Below are 22,308 nucleotides of genomic sequence, written 5' to 3'. Positions count from 1 at the left end.
TGATCGCATTTGGCGGTGAAATGGTGGCATGAAATATACCAAAATGGGCCTAGATCAATACTTTGGGTTGTCTACTACACTACACTTAAGCTAAAATTAACTCTACAAGCTGCCTACATGCTCCCTAATTAACCCCTTCACTGCTGGGCATAAAACACGTGTGGTGCGCAGTGGCATTTAGCAGCCTTCTATTTACCAAAAAGCAACGCCAAAGCCATATGTCTGCTATTTCTGAACAAAGGGGATCCCAGAGAAGCATTTACAACCATGTATGCCATAATTGCATAAGTTGTTTGTAAATAATTTCTGTGAGAAACCTAAAGTTTGTGAAAAAGTGAAAAAAAAATTTTTTATTTGATCGCATTTGGCGGTGAAATGGTGGCATGAAATATACCAAAATGGGCCTAGATCAATACTTGCGCAATACACTGCGCACTGTGAAGCGGGCGTAACCCTTACACGTAACCCTTACACTACCTGATCGATACAACATCATACCTGATGTTTTAAAGCACGTTATTCCAAACAATTTAGGAATGTTAGGTGATTTATGCCCTTTATGAATTAAAACCAGACTCTGCATCAACTATGTAATTTTCCATGGGAGTTTCGCCATGGATCCCCCTCCGGCATGCCACAGTCCAGGTGTTAGTGCCCTTAAAACAACTTTTCCATCACTATTGTGGCCAGAAAGAGTCCCTGTGAGTTTTAAAATTTGCCTGCCTATTGAAGTCTATGGCGGTTCGCCCGGTTCGCCGGTTCGCAAACTTTTTTGGAAGTTCGAGTTCTTCGTTCGCGAACCCAAATTTTTAGGTTCGCGACATCACTAGTGGCCGGACTGTTATCTGACAGCCACTTGTGTTTCGGCCATGCCATATACATATCTATGCCATATACACGTCCCCTGATAGGGGACGTAACAGGGATTAAACTGATCAGAATAGTACTACTTAACACACCACTCATATCTGGTGGCTCAGTAGATTGCACGCGCAGTGCCCCAAATTTGAAGTAGGAGGACCGACCAAGCATCTTTTTCCATCTCCCGGTTCCTAAAATACATGCCATATACACGTCCCCTGATAGGAGATGTAACAGGGATTAAACTGATCAGAATAGTACTACTTAACACACCACTCATATCTGGTGGCACAGTAGATTGCACACGGTGCTCTGACAAAATGCAGACGGACATTTGGCAGACGGACATTTGGCAGACGGACATTTGGCTAAAAAGCTAAAGAATGTTCCGATTTCGGCCGAGGGCAGATATGTTCCAGAGTGCTCTGTTCTAATCAGAGCCTCGGACGCCGCAACTGCCTCTGGGAACCTTACCATGGGTCCCAGACCGCACGTCTTTTAATTCTTTGTCTTGGAAATTATCTATCTATCAAATGTATCTATTGCATCTATTGATCTATCTATCTAATCTATGTATCTATCTATCAAATCTATCTATCTCGTGGCCGAACTGTTATCTGACAGCCACTTGTGTTTCGGCCATGCCATATACATATCCATGCCATATACACGTCCCCTGATAGGGGACGTAACAGGGATTAAACTGATCAGAATAGTACTACTTAACACACCACTCATATCTGGTGGCACAGTAGATTGCACGCACAGTGCCCCAAATTTGAAGTAGGAGGACCGACCAAGCATCTTTTTCCATCTCCTGGTTCCTAAAATCCATGCCATATACACGTCCCCTGATAGGGGACGTAACAGGGATTAAACTGATCAGAATAGTACTACTTAACACACCACTCATATCTGGTGGCACAGTAGATTGCACGCGCAGTGCCCCAAATTTGAAGTAGGAGGACCGACCAAGCATCTTTTTCCATCTCCTGGTTCCTAAAATCCATGCCATATACACGTCCCCTGATAGGGGACGTAACAGGGATTAAACTGATAGGAATAGTACTACTTAACACACCTTATAATAATGCAGAGAGAGGCAACGCAGAGAGAGGAGTCTGAAGAAGAGGAGTCAGAGGAGGAAGGTGGCTTTGAGGAGGTGGAAGACCAAACACAGCAGGCGTCCCAGGGGGCTTGTTGTCACCTTTCGGGGACCCTTGGTGTTGTACGTGGCTGGGTGGAGGAAAAGACCTTCAATGACATCAGTGAGGACAAGGAACGGGACATGGCTAGCTTGGTATCCAACCTTGTGCAAATGGGGAGTTTGCGGTTGTGCAAATGGACTGTTTGCGGTTGTTTGCAGTGTGTTAAAGGGACAGTCTAGGCCAAAATAAACTTTCATGATTCAGATAGAGCATGTAATTTTAAACAATTTTCCAATTTACTTTTATCACCAATTTTGCTTTGTTCTCTTGGTATTCTTAGTTGAAAGCTTAACCTAGGAGGTTCATATGCTAATTTCTTAGACCTTGAAGCCCACCTCTTTCAGATTGCATTTTAACAGTTTTTCACCACTAGAGGGTGTTAGTTCACGTATTTCATATAGATAACACTGTGCTCGTGCACGAGAAGTTATCTGGGAGCAGGCACTGATTGGCTAAACTGCAAGTCTGTCAAAAGAACTGAAAAAAGGGGCAGTTTGCAGAGGCTTAGATACAAGATAATCACAGAGGTTAAAAGTATATTAATATAAATGTGTTAGTTATGCAAAACTGGGAAATGGGTAATAAAGGTATTATCTATCTTTTAAACAATAAAAATTTTGGTGTAGACTGTCCCTTTAAACGGGAAGTTTGGTCTGTCACTGTGAAGCGGGCGTAACCCTTATACTACCTGATCGATACATCATACCTGATGTTTTAAAGCACGTTATTCCAAACAATTTAGGAATGTTAGGTGATTTATGCCCTTTATGGCTTAAAAACAGACTCTGCATCAACTATGTAATTTTCCATGGGAGTTTTACCATGGATCCCCCTCTGGCATGCCACAGTCCAGGTGTTAGTCCCCTTTAAATAACTTTTCCATCACTATTGTGGCCAGAAAGAGTCCCTGTGGGTTTTAAAGTTCGCCTGCCTATTGAAGTCTATGGCGGTTTGCCTGGTTCGCCCGTTTGCGAACAGTTGCGAAAGTTCTCGTTCGCTGACGCAAAGTTTTAGGTTCACGACATCACTAGTAATGAGTCATTCTAGGCTTTTTGTACTTTAATGATGTATAATGTGGACATAGATCTTTCTGTAATAGTCTGAGCACTTGCATTAGACTGCTTTTGTTATTTGCCGAATGTGAATTGTATTTTGTTATGTTTTGATATACCTCAATAAAAATATTTTAAAAAAAATAAAAAAAATACGATTTTAGGTGAAGAATTTGGTTACTATTTTTAGGAAATGCTGGCTGAGCATCATGGGAAATGTAGTTCCATAACCTGTGGAAGGCCAAGTTTGAGGATGCCTGATGTAGACTATCATTCATATGTTATATGTTTAACACAACTGTTTTTCTTTATAGGGAATAGTAATTTATCTGACTTATGCCTCAAATTGTTGTCCTGTATCTGATATATGATAATCTTTATGGCACTTTCGTTTATAATATTTCTCAAATAAAAAAAAGGTTATATTACTCACTTTCAAAAAAAACTGATTGGAATTAGTAGAAAAATATTATTCCATTGTAGTTCCATTTCATTCACACATTGTAATCTTTATTAGAAAATCTCAGTCACAACCAGGAATAGTTAATCATACAATAGCTTAAACTACATTTTTAAAAACACTTGAACCAGGTTAGTCTTGAATATAAATTTACTGCAAAAATACTCATGAATAATGGCTATCAGCCAACAGTTAATAATGAAATTAAATAAACTAAGCCCTTACAATCCGAGGGCTAGATTAAGCTTATAATTATACTTAGAATATAACTGTAAGGCTGAAATAAATAGTGATGGTATATCAGCTAGCTAATATTTAACCATGGTAAGCAGTTACAATAAACAACAAGGAGAGACAAAGCTGCTCCTATCGGACCCCTGACGCGCGTTTCATAAAGAAGGCTTCCTCAGCGGGGGTGCGGGCCGCTGCTATTGGATGCTCTTTATTGCACGTAATCACACACCTCACAGCGTGATTGGTTTCTATTCATGGGATGGTGAAGCTGGATTGGCTACTTAAAATGTCAATCAAATGATGTAACCTAAAGTGTAATAAGGCTCATGACGAAAAAGGAGGTGTGCTTGGGGGGGTGGAGTCTGTCAAACGGAAACACCAATTGGCAAACTGTCATACCTAACATCAGAGGGGTAAGTATCTATAGACAAAGCTGATTGGAGGATTGTGTTTACAAGTGGACAGTGCCGATACAGCTATGATCGTTCCTAAAATAGCTTCCGATTCCTAATGAACTTATGATAAGTGAATCGCATATAATTGCCCTCATTAGTCCTTTCCTCTGCATCACAGAGCTGGGAGTATGCATGTGTGATAATGTGAGATCGTATATAAGGGATCGTGTGTGCAGAAGTCTCAATATATTAGCTGACTTTAATATCTAGCATCCTTACTCTAATGCTTGTGATTTTGTGATGATTACATTTAACAAAATACTCCTAGGTAGTGTAACTAATATTTAATAGCATTAATAGTAAAATGCATATAATATATTACTGCATATATGTGACAAATGGGCAAGAGGATTATGTGTATGACAGTACTTAGAGCATTAAGTTTCCTCTGGAAAATAAAATTCCCCTCTTAAGATTGAGGCAACTAACATAGTTCCATTGTCCATAATAAAGGTATGTTATCATATTAGACCCAAATCCCAATTTTAAGGTAAAGATAGATTCATATGCATGAGGGTCTAGAATATACGCTCAAATTACAGGTTAATAGGCTACAGGATTACTGAAATTTATGTTTTAAATTATACAATGACATTTTCATTATGCTACATGCATTGTGGGTGGAATCAGTACTCAAAGATGTATGACCTGGCATAATTATTCTGAATTTTATACGTAAAGCCAAATAATGAGTGGATTAAACCAGGAAAATTAACCAACATTCATTTATGTCAAACAGTAAAATACTGAATGATTCCTAGATTATAAATTTACTCTAAATAATAATGTGCTTGTGAGCAGTGTCATTGTAAGTGGTTATCGTCTAAAATCAACCCTTGAAAGAGAAATGGATCTCAATAAGAGATCTCAAATAAAATATATATAATAAAATTATGTTAGAATAATTTTCGTAATGTGCAAAATCTTGGTGATATCAAAAACATAATTGTTGAAAACGTGAAGCGAAAGAAAAGGGGGAAGAAATTAGTTCAACTAGAAAAAAAATTTTGCTAATGAAACCTAAAAGTGTTCATGCCATTAGGTTTGAGCGAATCTAGTAAGTAAATCCACTTACACTCCATCTTTAGCAATACTTTTTCGATATTTCCACCCCTAATTCCTAAGGATGCTTTTTGGATTACTGTATATTGTAATCCCAAGGTCACACTGTTATGATATAATAAAAAGTGTTTGATGTAATTTTCTTGCCGCTGTTTTCATCTCTGAGCATTCTTGATGTTATTGGCATGTTCAAGGATATGTGTTCTTACTTCTCTTGTAGTCATCCCAATGTAGGCCACTTTACATGAACAAAAAAGTACATATATGACACCTATCATTCTACAGGAGAAATGGGAAGATAGTTTGTATACTTTGCCAGTTTTCTCTGCTATGGTTTTGGTTTTCCATACATATTTGCACGCAGAACATGTGCTACGGGGATACATTCCTGGATCACTGTCTTTTTCTTTACAGATCTGACAAAATGACTGGATACCAGCTTATCTCTTAAATTATTGGGTCTTTTGTACCCTACTGATAGTTTCTCTCCAATTGCAGACTTCAGAGTTGCATCATTCTGCAATATTTTCCACTCATCGTTCATAATTCTGACTACTTGTGTCATCTGGGGGTTGTACGTAGTTATTAATCTTGGATAAGACTCAGTCAGGACTTTGTCTTTTGGAACCAATAATCAATTCACTGAACAAATTTTAATTAATTAAAGACATTCATTTATTCTCTAGAAAATTGTTACAGAAAAAGTCATATGCTTATAATCCAAACATTCTTAATGCAGAAGATTTAGTCACAGTCGATATTTTACAGGAACTAGCAGAAGAGGGTACAGATATCGCAGTTAATGAGGTATCATCTAGTCCCCAGGCCTGTAAATCAAATTTGAAACCAAAATCCACCTATGCTCCCTCTTTATCTATGTCACCAGAGATACAGATCTTCTGTAAGATGGTCTGTCAAAAAATTAATCAATTACCGATCTATAATGCCCAACAAAATCAAACTACAATTGAGTTTCATGCATTGAAAGACATTGAATCCCGGTACGACATCATAATTAAACCATCTGATAAGGGTGGCAATGTGGTTTCATGGCCAGTTGGCCACGACAAATGTATATGGATGAAGCTACCAAACAATTATCCAATACTTTGTGCTATAAACAGCTGATATTTAATCCTCAGGGATCGTATCTAACACAATATAATAAACTGATCAAGGATGCCTGGGAAGGTAGTATAATTTCCAACTTAGAAAAAAAGTACCTAATTAGGGAAAACCCTAAAATTGCTACTTTGTATTTTCTACCAAAAGTACACAAAGACCCTATAACACCTCCAGGAAGACCTATTGTGTCGGGAAACGAAAATCTAACAGAAAATGCCAGTAAGTTTGTAGATTTGAGATTGAGAGAATATCTGACCACCCTACCCTCCTATGTACGTGACACCATGGAGGTACTTCAAATTTTACAAAATATAAAATTAACAGATGAAATGAGGTTAGCTACAGCCGACGTAGAATCTCTGTACACCAACATCAGACACAGTGATGGAATTGAAGCCATCAAATATTTTCTATCTACTAACAACTGTGACAACAGGGCTCATAATGAGTTTATAGTTAAATTGTTACACTTCATCCTGACGCATAATTTCTTTACATTTAATGACAAATATTTTTTACAAACACAGGGTACCGCGATGGGCACTGCCTGTGCGCCGACCTACCCAAATTTATTCCTTGGATATTGGGAACTTTTTTACGTATTCTCCGATCAACTAAAACTATATACTGACCATATACCCTTGTGGCTAAGTTAAGATATAGATGATGTTCTATTATTCTGGGAAGGAACATCTGATGAATTAGAAAAATTCATGCACAAACTAAATGAGAATAAAATGAACATAAAGTTAACTCATCTAGCAAGTCAACAGAAAATCTGTTTCTTGGATTTGACAATATTTAATAATGATGATGGATTCATCAACACCACCATTTATAGAAAGGAAACAGCTACCAATACCCTTCTATACAACTCTAGTGCCCATCCACCCAGCACTTTAAAGGCTATACCTTATGGCGTATTTTTACGTCTTTGCCGCAATTTCTCAAACACTGAAATATATATGACAGAAAGTATTGCTTTAATGCAGAGATTAATCACACGAGGATAAAGCAAAAAATCGGTGAAGAGAGCAAAGTACAAGGCACTAAGAATTCAAAGAGAGGAATTATTGGTTCCTAAAGACAAAGTCCTGACTGAGTCTTATCCAAGATTAATAACTACGTACAACCCCCAGATGACACAAGTAGTCAGAATTATAAACAATGCTTGGAAAATATTGCAGAATGATGCAACTCTGAAGTCTGCAATTGGAGAGAAACTATCAGTAGGGTACAAAAGACCCAATAATTTAAGAGATAAGCTGGTATCCAGTCATTTTGTCAGATCTGTAAAGAAGAAAAAGACAGTGATCCAGGAATGTATCCCCGTAGCACATGTTCTGCGTGCAAATATGTATGGAAAACCAAAACCATAGCAGAGAAAACTGGCAAAGTATACAAACTATCTTCCCATTTCTCCTGTAGAATGATAGGTGTCATATATGTACTTTTTTGTTCATGTAAAGTGGCCTTCGTTGGGATGACTACAAGAGAAGTAAGAACACGTATCCTTGAACATGACAATAACATCAAGAATGCTCATAGAGATGAAAACAGCGGCAAGAAAATTACATCAAACACTTTTTATTATATCATAACAGTGTTGACCACGGGATTACAATATACAGTAATCCAAAAAGCATCCTTAGGAATTAGGGGTGGAAATATCGAAAAAATATAGCTAAAGATGGAGTGTAAGTGGATTTACTTACTAGATTCGGTCAAACCTAATGGCATGAAGGATTTCAATAATTATTATCTATACTTATAAGCCTCACTATTATTTTATGCACATTTATTCACTTTTAGGTTTCATTAGCAAAAAATGTTTTCTAGTTGCACTAATTTCTTCCCCCTTTTCTTTCATTTCACATTTTCAACAATTATGTTTTTGATATCACCAAGATTTTGCACATTACGAAAATTATTCTAACATAATTTTATTATATATATTTTATTTGAGATCTCTTATTGAGATCCATTTCTCTTTCAAGGGTTGATTGTAGACGATAACCACTTACAATGACACTGCTCACAAGCACATTATTATTTAGAGTAAATTTATAATCTAGGAATCATTCAGTATTTTACTGTTTGACATAAATGAATGTTGGTTAATTTTCCTGGTTTAATCCACTCATTATTTGGCTTTACGTATAAAATTCAGAATAATTATGCCAGGTCATTCATCTTTTAGTACTGATTCTACCTACAATGCATGTAGCATAATGAAAATGTCATTGTATAATTTAAAACCTAAATTTCAGTAATCCTGTAGCCTATTAACCTGTAATTTGAGCGTATATTCTAGACCCTCATGCATATGAATCTATCCTTACTTTAAAATTGGGATTTGGGTCTAATATGATAACATACCTTTATTATGGACAATGGAACTATGTTAGTTGCCTCAATCTTAAGAGGGGAATTTTATTTTCCAGAGGAAACTTAATGCTCTAAGTACTGTCATACACATAATCCTCTTGCCCATTTGTCACATATAATGCAGTAATATATTATATGCATTTTACTATTAATGCTATTATTTAATATTAGTGATACTACCTAGGAGTATTTTGTTAAATGTAATCATCACAAAATCACAAGCATTAGAGTAAGGATGCTAGATATTAAAGTCAGCTCATATATTGAGACTTCTGCACACACGATCCCTTATATACGATCTCACATTATCACACATGCATACTCCCAGCTCCGTGATGCAGAGGAAAGGACTAATGAGGGCAAATATATGCGATTCACTTATCATAAGTTCATTAGGGATCGGAAGCTATTTTAGGAACGATCATAGCTGTATTGGCACTGTCCACTTGTAAACACGATCCTCCAATCAGCTTTGTCTATAGATACTTACCCCTCTGATGTTAGGTATGACAGTTTGCCGAATTGTGTTTCTATTTGACAGACTCCCCCAAGCACGCCTTCTTTTTTGTCATGAGCCTTATGACACTTTAGGTTACATCATTTGATTGACATTATAAGTAGCCAATCCAGCTTCACCATCCCATGAATAGTACCAATCACGCTGTGAGGTGGAAGATTACGCGCAATAAAGAGTGTCCAATAGCAGCGCCCGCACCCCCCGCTGAGGAAGCGTTCTTTGTGAAACGCGCGTCAGGGTTCCGACAGGAGCAGCTTTGTCTCTCCTTGTTGTTTATTGTAACTGCTTACCATGGTTAAATATTAGCTAGCCGATATACCATCACTATTTATTTCAGCCTTACAGTTATATTCTAAGTATAATTATAAGCTTAATCTAGCCCTCGGATTGTAAGGGCTTAGTTTATTTAATTTCACTATTAACTGTTGGCTGATAGCGATTATTCATGAGTATTTTTGCTGTAAATTTATATTCAAGACTAACCTGGTTCAAGTGTTTTTAAAAATTTAGCTTAAGCTTTTGTATGATTGACTATTCCTAGTTGTGACTGAGATTTTTTTAAAAAAAAAAGATTACAATGTGTGAATTAAATGGAACTACAATGGAATAATATGTTTCTACTAATTCCAATCCGTTTTTGCTGAGTTAACAGATATTTCATATTGTGGAGCTAATCCTTCTACACTTAATTGTACACTTTTTTACAATTAGTTTAGCTAGTTGTTATGTTCTGTTTGTTTAGTCTCCACGACAGGTAATAATTCTAGTGGTACTCTAAAGTTACAAATTTATTATACAAGCATAGTTATACTAAGAGATTACCTGCTATTATATAACTCGGCTACCCCCAATCCCTTTATTTTGTGTCCTAAAGCTTAGGTTTTATTTCACAGGTAAGTTTGTATTTATTTTAACTAGTTAGTTAGTAAACAGTTAATACCTATTTACTACCTAGTCTACCTAGTTAAAATAAATACAAACTTACTTGTGAAATAAAAATAAAATTTAAGCTAGCTACAATATAACTAATACTTATATTGTAGCTAGCTAAGGTTTTATTTCACATGTAAGTTTGTATTTATTTTAACTAGGTAGTTAGTAAATAGTTAATAACTATTTACTAACTAGTCTACCTAGTTAAAATAAATACAAACTTACTTGTGAAATAAAAATAAAACTTAAGCTAGCTACAATATAACTAATACTTATATTGTAGCTAGCTAAGGTTTTATTTCACAGGTAAGTTTGTATTTATTTTAACTAGGTAGTTAGTAAATAGTTAATAACTATTTACTAACTAGTCTACCTAGTTAAAATAAATACAAACTTACTTGTGAAATAAAAATAAAACCTAAGCTAGCTACAATATAACTATTAGTTATATTGTAGCTAGCTTAGGTTTTATTTCACAGGTAAGTATGTATTTAGTTTTAAACAGGTATTATTATATTAATAATTGTAACTTTAATTTAGCTCTATTTTAATTATGTTAAAGTTAGGGGGTGTTAGGTTTAGGGTTAGGGTTACGGTTAGGATTAGGGGTTAATAGTTTAATTTAGGTTGTTGCGATGTGGGGGGCTGGCAGTTTAGAGGTTAATAGGTTTATTTAGTGGTAGTGATATGGGAGGCCAGAGGTTTAGGGGTCAATAACTTTATTTAGTGGTGGCGATATCGGGAGCGGCAGATTAGGGGTTAATAGATTTATTTTGGTGGTGGCGATATAGGGAGCGGCAGGTTAGGGGTTAATAACATTATGTAGATTTCGACGATGTCCGGGTCAGAAGATTAGGGGTGTTTAGACGTGGGGTTTATGTTAGGGTGTTAGGCTTTTCCCCATTGATGCCTATGGGGAAAAGCGTGCACAAGCACGTCAAAGCAGCTCTTGTATTGTGTGCGGTATGGAGCTCAACGCAACCATATCGGATGCACAAGCTGGCTTTTCTAAAACTTGTAATGGCAGCGCTATGGAGAGTGAAATAACGCAACTTTTGCTGTGTTCATTAAATACCCTCTATAGTGCAAAACCTGTAATCTACCTGTTAGTGAATATAAGGTAACTGAGTGCTAAATACGTGCAGCTTTTTCAGTTTCTTTACTATGCACTTTCTACTAATATCAACAGAAAGGAAGAAAGAAAGAAAGAAAGTTTTAAATAACTTTCCAATTTGCATCTCTACTATTATTACATTTATTTTGCTCTCTTGTTATCCTTTGTTGGAGAGCATACCTAGGTAGGCTGAGAAGCATGTATGTGTCCCGAGCACTGTATGACAGCTGTGTTTATAACATTTATTTTAACAATACTTTACATTGTTGAGCACTAGAAAAACAATCAGTGTTTGCAACAATGTATAACATTGTTACTAATATAAAAACAACCATACCTACCCTATAATCTACATTATTAATCCTTCTTCTCAGTATCACAAGGTACAAATCCATCTACAAGAACATCCTGAGGCAATAGAGTAAAGCTGGTTTTCTACATGAAGAATTATCTTTCTGCTAATGCAAGGGAACATAACATTTACATTTTGCATAACACAGATACAATTAAATATCACCCAAATAAAATACATTACTATGTATACCTACCAGTGAGACATCATGTAAATGTGTTATAATCTGTGTAACAAGATATAAAATACATTACTTTGTATACCTACCAGTGAGACATTATGTAAATATATTATAATCTGTTAACCAATATGTAAAATACATTACTATGTATACCTACCAGTGAGACATCATGTAAATGTGTTATAATCTGTGTAACAAGATATAAAATACATTACTATGTATACCTACCAGTGAGACATCATGTAAATGTGTTATAATCTGTGTAACAAGATATAAAATACATTACTATGTATACCTACCAGTGAGACATTATGTAAATGTGTTATAATCTGTGTAACAAGATATAAATTACATTACTATGTATACCTACCAGTGAGACATCATGTAAATGTGTTATAATCTGTGTAACAAGCTATAAAATACATTACTATGTATACCTACCAGTGAGACATCATGTAAATACATTATAATCTGTGTAACATGCTATAAAATACATTTCTATGTATACCTACCAGTGAGACATCATGTAAATGTGTTATAATCTGTGTAACAAGCTATAAAATACATTACTATGTATACCTACCAGTGAGACATTATGTAAATGTGTTATAATCTGTGTAACAAGCTGTAAAATACATTACTATGTATACCTACCAATGAGACATTATGTAAATGTGTTATTATCTGTGTAACAAGCTGTAAAATACATTACTATGTATACCTACCAATGAGACATTATGTAAATGTGTTATTATCTGTGTAACAAGCTATAAAATACATTACTATGTATACCTACCAGTGAGACATTATGTAAATACATTATAATCTATGTAACAAGATATAAAATACATTACTATGTATACCTACCAGTGAGACATTATGTAAATACATTATAATCTGTGTAACAAGCTATAAAATACATTACTATGTATACCTACCAGTGAGACATTATGTAAATATGTTATAATCTGTGTAACAAGCTATAAAATGCATTACTATGTATACCTACCAGTGAGACATTATGTAAATACATTATAATCTGTGTAACAAGCTATAAAATACATCTCTGTGTATACCTACCAGTGAGACATTATGTAAATGCTTTATAATCTGTGTAACAAGCTATAAAATACATTTCTATGTATACCTACCAGTGAGACATTATGTAAATGCCTTATAGTCTGTAACAAGATATAAAATACATTACTATGTATACCTACCAGTGAGACATCATATAAATGTATTATAATTTGTGTAACATGCTGTAAAATACATTACTATGTATACCTACTAGTGAGACATTATGTAAATACATTATAATCTGTGTAACAAGCTATAAAATACATTACTATGTATACCTACCAGTGAGACGTTATGTAAATGTGTTATAATCTGTGTAACAAGCTATAAAATACATTACTATGTATACCTACCAGTGTGACATTATGTAAATGTGTTATAATCTGTGTAACAAGCTATAAAATGCATTACTATGTATACCTACCAGTGAGACGTTATGTAAATGTGTTATAATCTGTGTAACAAACTATAAAATACATTACTATGTATACCTACCAGTGAGACATTATGTAAATGTGTTATAATCTGTGTATTAAGATATAAATTACATTACTATGTATACCTACAAGTGAGACATCATATAAATGTGTTATAATCTGTTTAACAAGCTATAAAATAAATTTCTATGTATACCTACCAGTGAGACATTATGTAAATGCGTTATAATCTGTGTAACAAGCTATAAAATACAGGTGGCCCTCGGTTTACAACGGTTCAATTTGCACCATTTCAGAATAACAACCTTTTTTTTCAGTTATGTGACTGCTATTGAAAAGCATTGAGAAGCAGTGCATTGATTAAAATACCCAGTAGGTGGAGCTGTCCGCTTGTGTTGCAGCAAAGATATGCAAGCCAAGAAAGCTGAAATTAATCAGTTTAACCAGACCTGAGCTATCGAACAGCTTGCATTGGAACTTCCTGTCTATAAATCAGTCCACATTGGAATGCATAGAAAGAACTGTTTGCAGAAAAATGCAAGTAAAGTCTGTGTTGTGTGATTATTTTATTAGGTTTATAATGCTGTTTAGCAAATGTTTTTGTTCATTTAACTTAGTTTAATTATATATTCTGTGTTGTGTGATTATTTTATTAGGTTTAGAATGCTGTTTAGCATTTAAAGTCTTCTTTTAAAAGCTTTAAAAATAATGTAAATGCATTATAATCTGTGTAACAAGCTATAAAATACATCTCTATGTATACCTATCAGTGAGACATTATGTAAATATATTATAACCTGTGTATTAAGATATACAATGCATTACTATGTATACCTACCAGTGAGACATTATGTAAATATGTTATAATCTGTTTAACAAGCTGTAAAATACATTACTATGTATACCTACCAGTGAGACATCATGTAAATGTGTTATAATCTGTGTAACAAGCTATAAAATATATTTCTATGTATACCTACCAGTGAGACATTATGTAAATACATTATAATCTGTGTAACAAGCTATAAAATACATTACTATGTATACCTACCAGTGAGACATTATGTAAATACATTATAATCTGTGTAACAAGCTATAAAATGCATTACTATGTATACCTACCAGTGAAACATTATGTAAATGCATTATAATCTGTGTAACAAGCTATAAAATACATTTCTATGTATACCTACCAGTGAGACATTATGTAAATACATTATAATCTGTGTAACAAGCTATAAAATGCATTACTATGTATACCTACCAGTGAAACATTATGTAAATGCATTATAATCTGTGTAACAAGCTATAAAATACATTACTATGTATACCTACCAGTGAGAAATTATGTAAATACATTATAATCTGTGTAACAAGCTATAAAATGCATTTCTATGTATACCTACCAGTGAGACATTATGTAAATGTGTTATAATCAGTGTAACATGCTATAAAATACATTACTATGTATACCTACCAGTGAGACATTATGTAAATACATTATAATCTGTGTAACAAGATATAAATTACATTACTATGTATACCTACCAGTGAGACATTATGTAAATGTGTTATAATCAGTGTAACATGCTATAAAATACATTACTATGTATACCTACCAGTGAAACATTATGTAAATGCATTATAATCTGTGTAAACTATAAAATACATTTCTATGTATACCTACCAGTAAGACATTATGTAAATGCATTATAGTCTGTGTAACAAGCTATAAAATGCATTACTATGTATACCTACCAGTGATACATTATGTAAATACATAATAATCTGTGTAACAAGCTATAAAATACATTACTATGTATACCTACCAGTAAGACATTATGTAAATGTGTTATAATCAGTGTAACAAGATATAAAATACATTACTATGTATACCTACCAGTGAGACATTATGTAAATGCCTTATAGTCTGTGTAACAAGCTATAAAATACATTACTATGTATACCTACCTGTGAGACATTATGCAAATGTGTTATAATCTGTGTAACAAGCTATGTAACAAGATATAAAATACATTACTATGTATACCTACCAGTGAGACATTATTTAAATATATTATAACCTGTGTATTAAGATATAAATTACATTACTATGTATACCTACCAGTGAGACATTATGTAAATGCATTATAATCTGTGTAACAAGCTATACAATGCATTACTATGTATACCTACCAGTGAGACATTATGTAAATGCATTATAGTCTGTGTAACAAGCTATAAAATGCATTACTATGTATACCTACCAGTGAGACATTATGTAAATACATTATAATCTGTGTAACAAGATATAAAATACATTACTATGTATACCTACCAGTGAGACATTATGTAAATGTGTTATAATCTGTGTATTAAGATATAAAATACATTACTATGTATACCTACCAGTGAGACATTATGTAAATGTGTTATAATCTGTGTATTAAGATATAAAATACATTACTATGTATACCTAGAAGTGAGACATTATGTAAATGTGTTATAATCTGTGTAACAAGCTATAAAATACATTACTAAGTATACCTACCAGTGATACATTATGTAAATGTATTATTATCTGTGTAACAAGCTATAAAATACATTACTATGTATACCTACCAGTGAGACATTATGTAAATACATTATAATCTGTGTATTAAGATATAAAATACATTACTATGTATACCTACCAGTGATACATTATGTAAATACATTATAATCTGTGTAACAAGCTATAAAATACATTACTATGTATACCTACCAGTGAGACATTATGTAAATGTGTTATAATCTGTGTAAAAAGCTATAAAATATATTTCTATGTATACCTACCAATGAGACATTTTGTAAATGTATTATAATCGGTGTAACAAGATATAAAATACATTTCTATGTATACCTACCAGTGAGACATTATGTAAATGTGTTATAATCTGTGTAAAAAGCTATAAAATACATTTCTATGTATACCTACCAATGAGACATTATGTAAATACATTATAATCTGTGTAACAAGCTATAAAATACATTACTATATATACCTACCAGTGAGACATTATGTAAATATATTATAACCTGTGTATAAAGCTATAAAATACATTACTATGTATACCTACCAGTGAGACATTCTGTAAATGTGTTATAATCTGTGTATTAAGATATAAAATACATTTATATGTATACCTACCAGTGAAACATTATGTAAATGTGTTATAATCTGTGTAAGCTATAAAATACATTTCTATATATACCTACCAGTGAGACATTATGTAAATGTGTTATAATCTGTGTAAAAAGCTATAAAATACATTACTATGTATACCTACCAGTGAGACATTATGTAAATGTATTATAATCTGTGTAACAAGCTATAAAATACATTTCTATGTATACCTACCAGTGAGACATTATGTAAATGCATTATAATCTGTGTATTAAGGTATAAAATACATTTATATGTATACCTACTAGTGAAACATTATGTAAACGCATTATAATCTGTGTAACAAGCTATAAAATACATTTATATGTATACCTACTAGTGAGACATTTTGTAAATACATTATAATCTGTGTAACAAGATATAAATTACATTACTATGTATACCTACCAGTGAGACATTATGTAAATATGTTATAATCTGTGTAACAAGATATAAAATACATTTCTATGTATACCTACCAGTAAGACATTATGTAAATGCATTATAATCTGTGTAACAAACTATAAAATACATTATTATGTATACCTACCAGTGAGACATTATGTAAATGCATTATAATCTGTGTATTAAGGTATAAATACATTTATATGTATACCTACTAGTGAAACATTATGTAAATGCATTATAATCTGTGTAAGATATAAAATGCATTACTATGTATACCTACCAGTGAAACATTATGTAAATGCATTATAATCTGTAACAAGCTATAAAATACATTACTATGTATACCTACCAGTGAAACATTATGTAAATGCATTATAATCTGTAACAAGCTATAAAATACATTTATATGTATACCTACTAGTGAGACATTATGTAAATGCATTATAATCTGTGTAACAATCTTAAAAATAAATTTCTATGTATACCTACCAGTGAGACATTATGTAAATGCATTATAATCTGTGTATTAAGGTATAAAATACATTTATATGTATACCTACATGATGCCGCGAACAGTTCGCCGGTGAACAGTTCCCGGCGATCTTAGCTTGTTCACGTTCGCCGCGGCGGGCGAACATATGCGATGTTCGATCCGCCCCCTATTCGTCATCATTGAGTAAACTTTGACCCTGTATCTCACAGTCTGCAGACACATTTCAGCCAATCAGCAGCAGACACTCCCTCCCAGACCCTCCCAGCTCCTGGGCAGCAGCCATTTTAGATTCATTATGATCCTGCATTCTTAGTGAGAGGAGTGATAGTGCTGCTGCTGGTGATTTTATAGGGAAATTGATAGCTAGGCTAGTGTATTCAGTGTCCACTACAGTCCTGAAGGACTCATCTGATCTCTGCTGTAAGGACAGCACCCCAAAAAGCCCTTTTTAGGGCTATAACTTCAGTCGTTTTTTTGTTTTTTTTTAATCTAATTGCATTTGCCTGCCTGTCAGCCTGTGTGTGAGGCTCACAGCATATACTGTGCCTACTTGCTCACTGCCACCACTCATATCTGGTGTAACATTAGTGTAAATTTAAAAAAAAAACTTTTACATCAGTTTGCTAGTGTAATCTAATTTCAGTTGCCAGCAGGCCTGTGTGTCAGGCTCACAGCATATACTGTGATTAATTGCTCTGTGCCACCACTCATATCTGGTGTAACATTAGTGTAATTTAAAAAAAACAAAAAACTTTTACATCAGTCTGCTAGTGTAATCTAATTTCAGTTGCCAGGCCAGCCTGCCACTGCCAGCCTCAGTGCCACCACTCATATCTGGTGTAACATTAGTGTAATTTTTTTAAAAAAAACTTTTACATCAGTCTGCTAGTGTTATTTAATTTTAGTTGCCAGGCCAGCCTGCCACTAGTGCCAGCCTGTGTGTCAGGCTCACAGCATATACTGTGCCTACTTCCATCCTCAGTGCTACCACTCATATCTGTTGTAACATTAGTGTAAAATTAAAAAAAAAACTTTTACATCAGTCTGCTTGTGTTATTTAATTTTAGTTGCCAGGCCAGCCTGCCACTAGTGCCAGCCTGTGTGTCAGACTCACAGCATATACTGTGCCTACTTCCATCCTCAGTGCCACCACTCATATCTTTCGTGACATTAGTGTAAATTTTTTAAAAAAAAACTTTTACATCAGTCTGCTAGTGTTATTTAATTTTAGTTGCCAGGCCAGCCTGCCACTAGTGCCAGCCTGTGTGTCAGGCTCACAGCATATACTGTGCCTACTTCCATCCTCAGTGCCACCACTCATATCTGTTGTAACATTAGTGTAAATGTTTTTAAAAAAAACTTTTACATCACTCTGCTTGTGTTATTTAATTTTAGTTGCCAGGCCAGCCTGCCACTAGTGCCGCCAGCCTGTGTGTCAGCCTCACAGCATATACTGTGCCTACTTCCATCCTCAGTGCGACCACTCATATCTGTTGTAACATTAGTGTAAAATTTAAAAAAAATAAACTTTTACATCAGTCTGCTAGTGTTATTTAATTTTAGTTGCAAGGCCAGCCTGCCACTAGTGCCAGCCTGTGTGTCAGGCTCACAGCATATACTGTGCCTACTTCCATCCTCAGTGCTACCACTCATATCTGTTGTAACATTAGTGTAAATCTTTTTTTTTTTTAAAAACTTTTACATCAGTCTGCTTGTGTTATTTAATTTTAGTTGCCAGGCCAGCCTGCCACTAGTGCCGCCAGCCTGTGTGTCAGACTCACAGCATATAATGTGCCTACTTCCATCCTCAGTGCCACCACTCATATCTTTCGTGACATTAGTGTAAAAAATTTTTAAAAAAACTTTTACATCAGTCTGCTAGTGTTATTTAATTTTAGTTGCCAGGCCAGCCTGCCACTAGTGCCAGCCTGTGTGTCAGGCTCACAGCATATACTGTGCCTACTTCCATCCTCAGTGCCACCACTCATATCTGTTGTAACATTAGGGTAAATCTTTAAAAAAAAAAAAAACTTTTACATCAGTCTGCTTGTGTTATTTAATTTTAGTTGCCAGGCCAGCCTGCCACTAGTGCCGCCAGCCTGTGTGTCAGACTCACAGCATTTAATGTGCCTACTTCCATCCTCAGTGCCACCACTCATATCTGTTGTAACATTAGTGTAACTTTTTTAAAAAAAAATTTTTACATCAGTCTGCTAGTGTTATTTAATTATAGTTGCCAGGCCAGCCTGCCACTAGTGCCAGCCTGTGTGTCAGGCTCACAGCATATACTGTGCCTACTTCCATCCTCAGTGCTACCACTCATATCTGTTGTAACATTAGTGTAAAATTAAAAAAAAAACTTTTACATCAGTCTGCTTGTGTTATTTAATTTTAGTTGCCAGGCCAGCCTGCCACTAGTGCCAGCCTGTGTGTCAGGCTCACAGCATATACTGTGCCTACTTCCATCCTCAGTGCTACCACTCATATCTGTTGTAACATTAGTGTAAATTTTTTAAAAAAAAACTTTTACATCAGTCTGCTAGTGTTATTTAATTTTAGTTGCCAGGCGAGCCTGCCACTAGTGCCAGCCTGTATGTCAGGCTCACAGCATATACTGTGCCTACTTCCATCCTCAGTGCCACCACTCATATCTGTTGTAACATTAGTGTAAATTTTTTTAAAAAAAAACTTTTACATCACTCTGCTAGTGTTATTTAATTTTAGTTGCCAGGCCAGCCTGCCACTAGTGCCGCCAGCCTGTGTGTCAGGCTCACAGCATATACTGTGCCTACTTCCATCCTCAGTGCAACCACTCATTTCTGTTGTAACATTAGTGTAAATTTAAAAAAAAAAAACTTTTACATCAGTCCCAGACCACACGTCTTGTAATTCTCTGTCTGGTGAAATTATATATCTATCAAATCTATCTATTTATCTATTAAATCTATCTAACTATCATTCGTATCTATCAAATGTATATTGCATCTATTGATTTATGTAATTCGTATCTATCCAATGTATATTGCATCTATTGATCTATGTAATTTGTATCTATCATATGTATATTGCATCTATTGATCTATGTATCTATCAAATCTATCTGGTGGTTGTGCAAATGGACTGTTTGCGGTTGTTTGCGGTGCGTTACACGGGGAGTTTGGTCTGTCACTGTAAAGCGGGTGTAACAGTCAGAGAGAAGTGGGGGTGCTAAGGTTGGGTGTGTACGTAGTGTGTAATTTCATATGTAAAAATAATAATAAATCACAATTTCACAGCCAGCTTGATTAAACAGACAAAAGTTCATAAACTTGCTATGTCAGTGGGTCAACCCCAATCTCCCCTGACAATAGCCAAATTTGAATGAAAATGACATGTGTATATGAGTGTGAAACTCTCCAATGCAGTCAAATGATATCACTTTTAGTTATATCGCAAACAAACTCACCACAGTCCTGTTTCAGGTTAATCTTTCTCCTGTATCCTAGTGGTGTTGTTGATATTATTGTGATGCTCCTGTTTGCAAATGGTGAGTATCCAAGCTGGGAATTGCTAAACCTCCGCAAAAGGGGAATTAAAAGGTGTTTGAACTCGCTGTGTGTGCTCACAATGGCCAAACAATTCAAGTCTCACAAGCAAAAGACAGTTTGGAGCACCAAAAAACGATTGAAAAACAAAAATTTATTATTAACAATAGGGTTAAATAACCCCAGGGTAAGAGTGTATAAACAATAAAGCGAAATACAGAGAACAAAAAGGCTGACCGGTTTTGGCGTGTGCCTTAATCCTAGCCTGCTTAAAAGTGTTAGTAAATTCACAACTTAAAAACCCACCTCTGTGTTTCAATTGGGTGTGAGATTCACACCTTTCTAATAGTTGACCAATGTTCAACTTCCTAATTTATCAGACACCTGTGTTGCCTACTGACATCACTTTTGTTATTAGGTGTGGCGATGTCGGTACAGCCCTCTTAAAGTTTTAACTGTAAACTTTCCTTTGCTGTCACCCAGACCGCACAAAAGTGCTCATCGCCACATCTAATCTACTACTGAAACAAATTGTAGTTGTATAAAATTAGACTTATTGCTTATATAGCCAAAAATTGCATTTGTCTGTTCCCATTTATATATCGACATATCTTCGTGTATGAAATGCTGTCTAATATCTTACGTTCCTTGAACGTTACAACATCTTGGAATAGATAGAAAAAGTTGTGGAACCTGGGACTGCCTGGGTCCGATATTGCCCACTGTCTCTTTGTGTATGAATCTTCATAGCAAAAAGGATTTGAATACAGCTGTTCGAGGATGCGTGTGTATTTGTTTACTAAAGTGACGTGTAAGTCACACCTCTAGTAGCGCCCTATAGGCTTGCGTGCCCCTCCGCTTCCACAGCATTACTTCGCCTTCCACTTTAATGATATGCGTGGAGGAGGTGTGTTGGCAAAACCCCTAGCCTCTTGTTAGACGGATTCTCCAATGTGACCACTCAAAGTGAAGTGCCCTCACTCAATCAATGTACGTTTATCCCTGGTAGATGCAGCTAAATGGCTCTATCCAGGAACTTTTGCTGTACATCCCCTTGCGTTACTACTTAACTGTATAGAATGCGTGTGCTTCGCTAAGGGGGGGGGGGTTTGGGGGTGGGCAATCAAGGCTCTCATCAATATAAAGTTTAAGCAGATATTTTCTTTCTCTAAGAATACTGTAATGGATCTGCTCTGTGAACGGAACACTGTATAGCTTT

At 34.9% G+C, this 22,308-nt stretch overlaps 1 protein-coding gene across 1 annotated transcript in view; it reads left to right on the top strand.

Annotated features, from left to right (window-relative positions):
* The window catches only part of LOC128653831 (multidrug and toxin extrusion protein 1-like), a 185,272-nt gene that overhangs the window by 16,873 nt on the left and 146,091 nt on the right, over positions 1 to 22,308 (top strand). The gene's annotated exons all lie outside the window — the stretch shown is intronic.

This window comes from Bombina bombina, chromosome 3 (genome assembly GCF_027579735.1).
Source record: "Bombina bombina isolate aBomBom1 chromosome 3, aBomBom1.pri, whole genome shotgun sequence".
In the NCBI taxonomy this organism is placed as follows: domain Eukaryota; kingdom Metazoa; phylum Chordata; class Amphibia; order Anura; family Bombinatoridae; genus Bombina; species Bombina bombina.
This window is presented reverse-complemented; position numbering and strand designations above follow the sequence as displayed.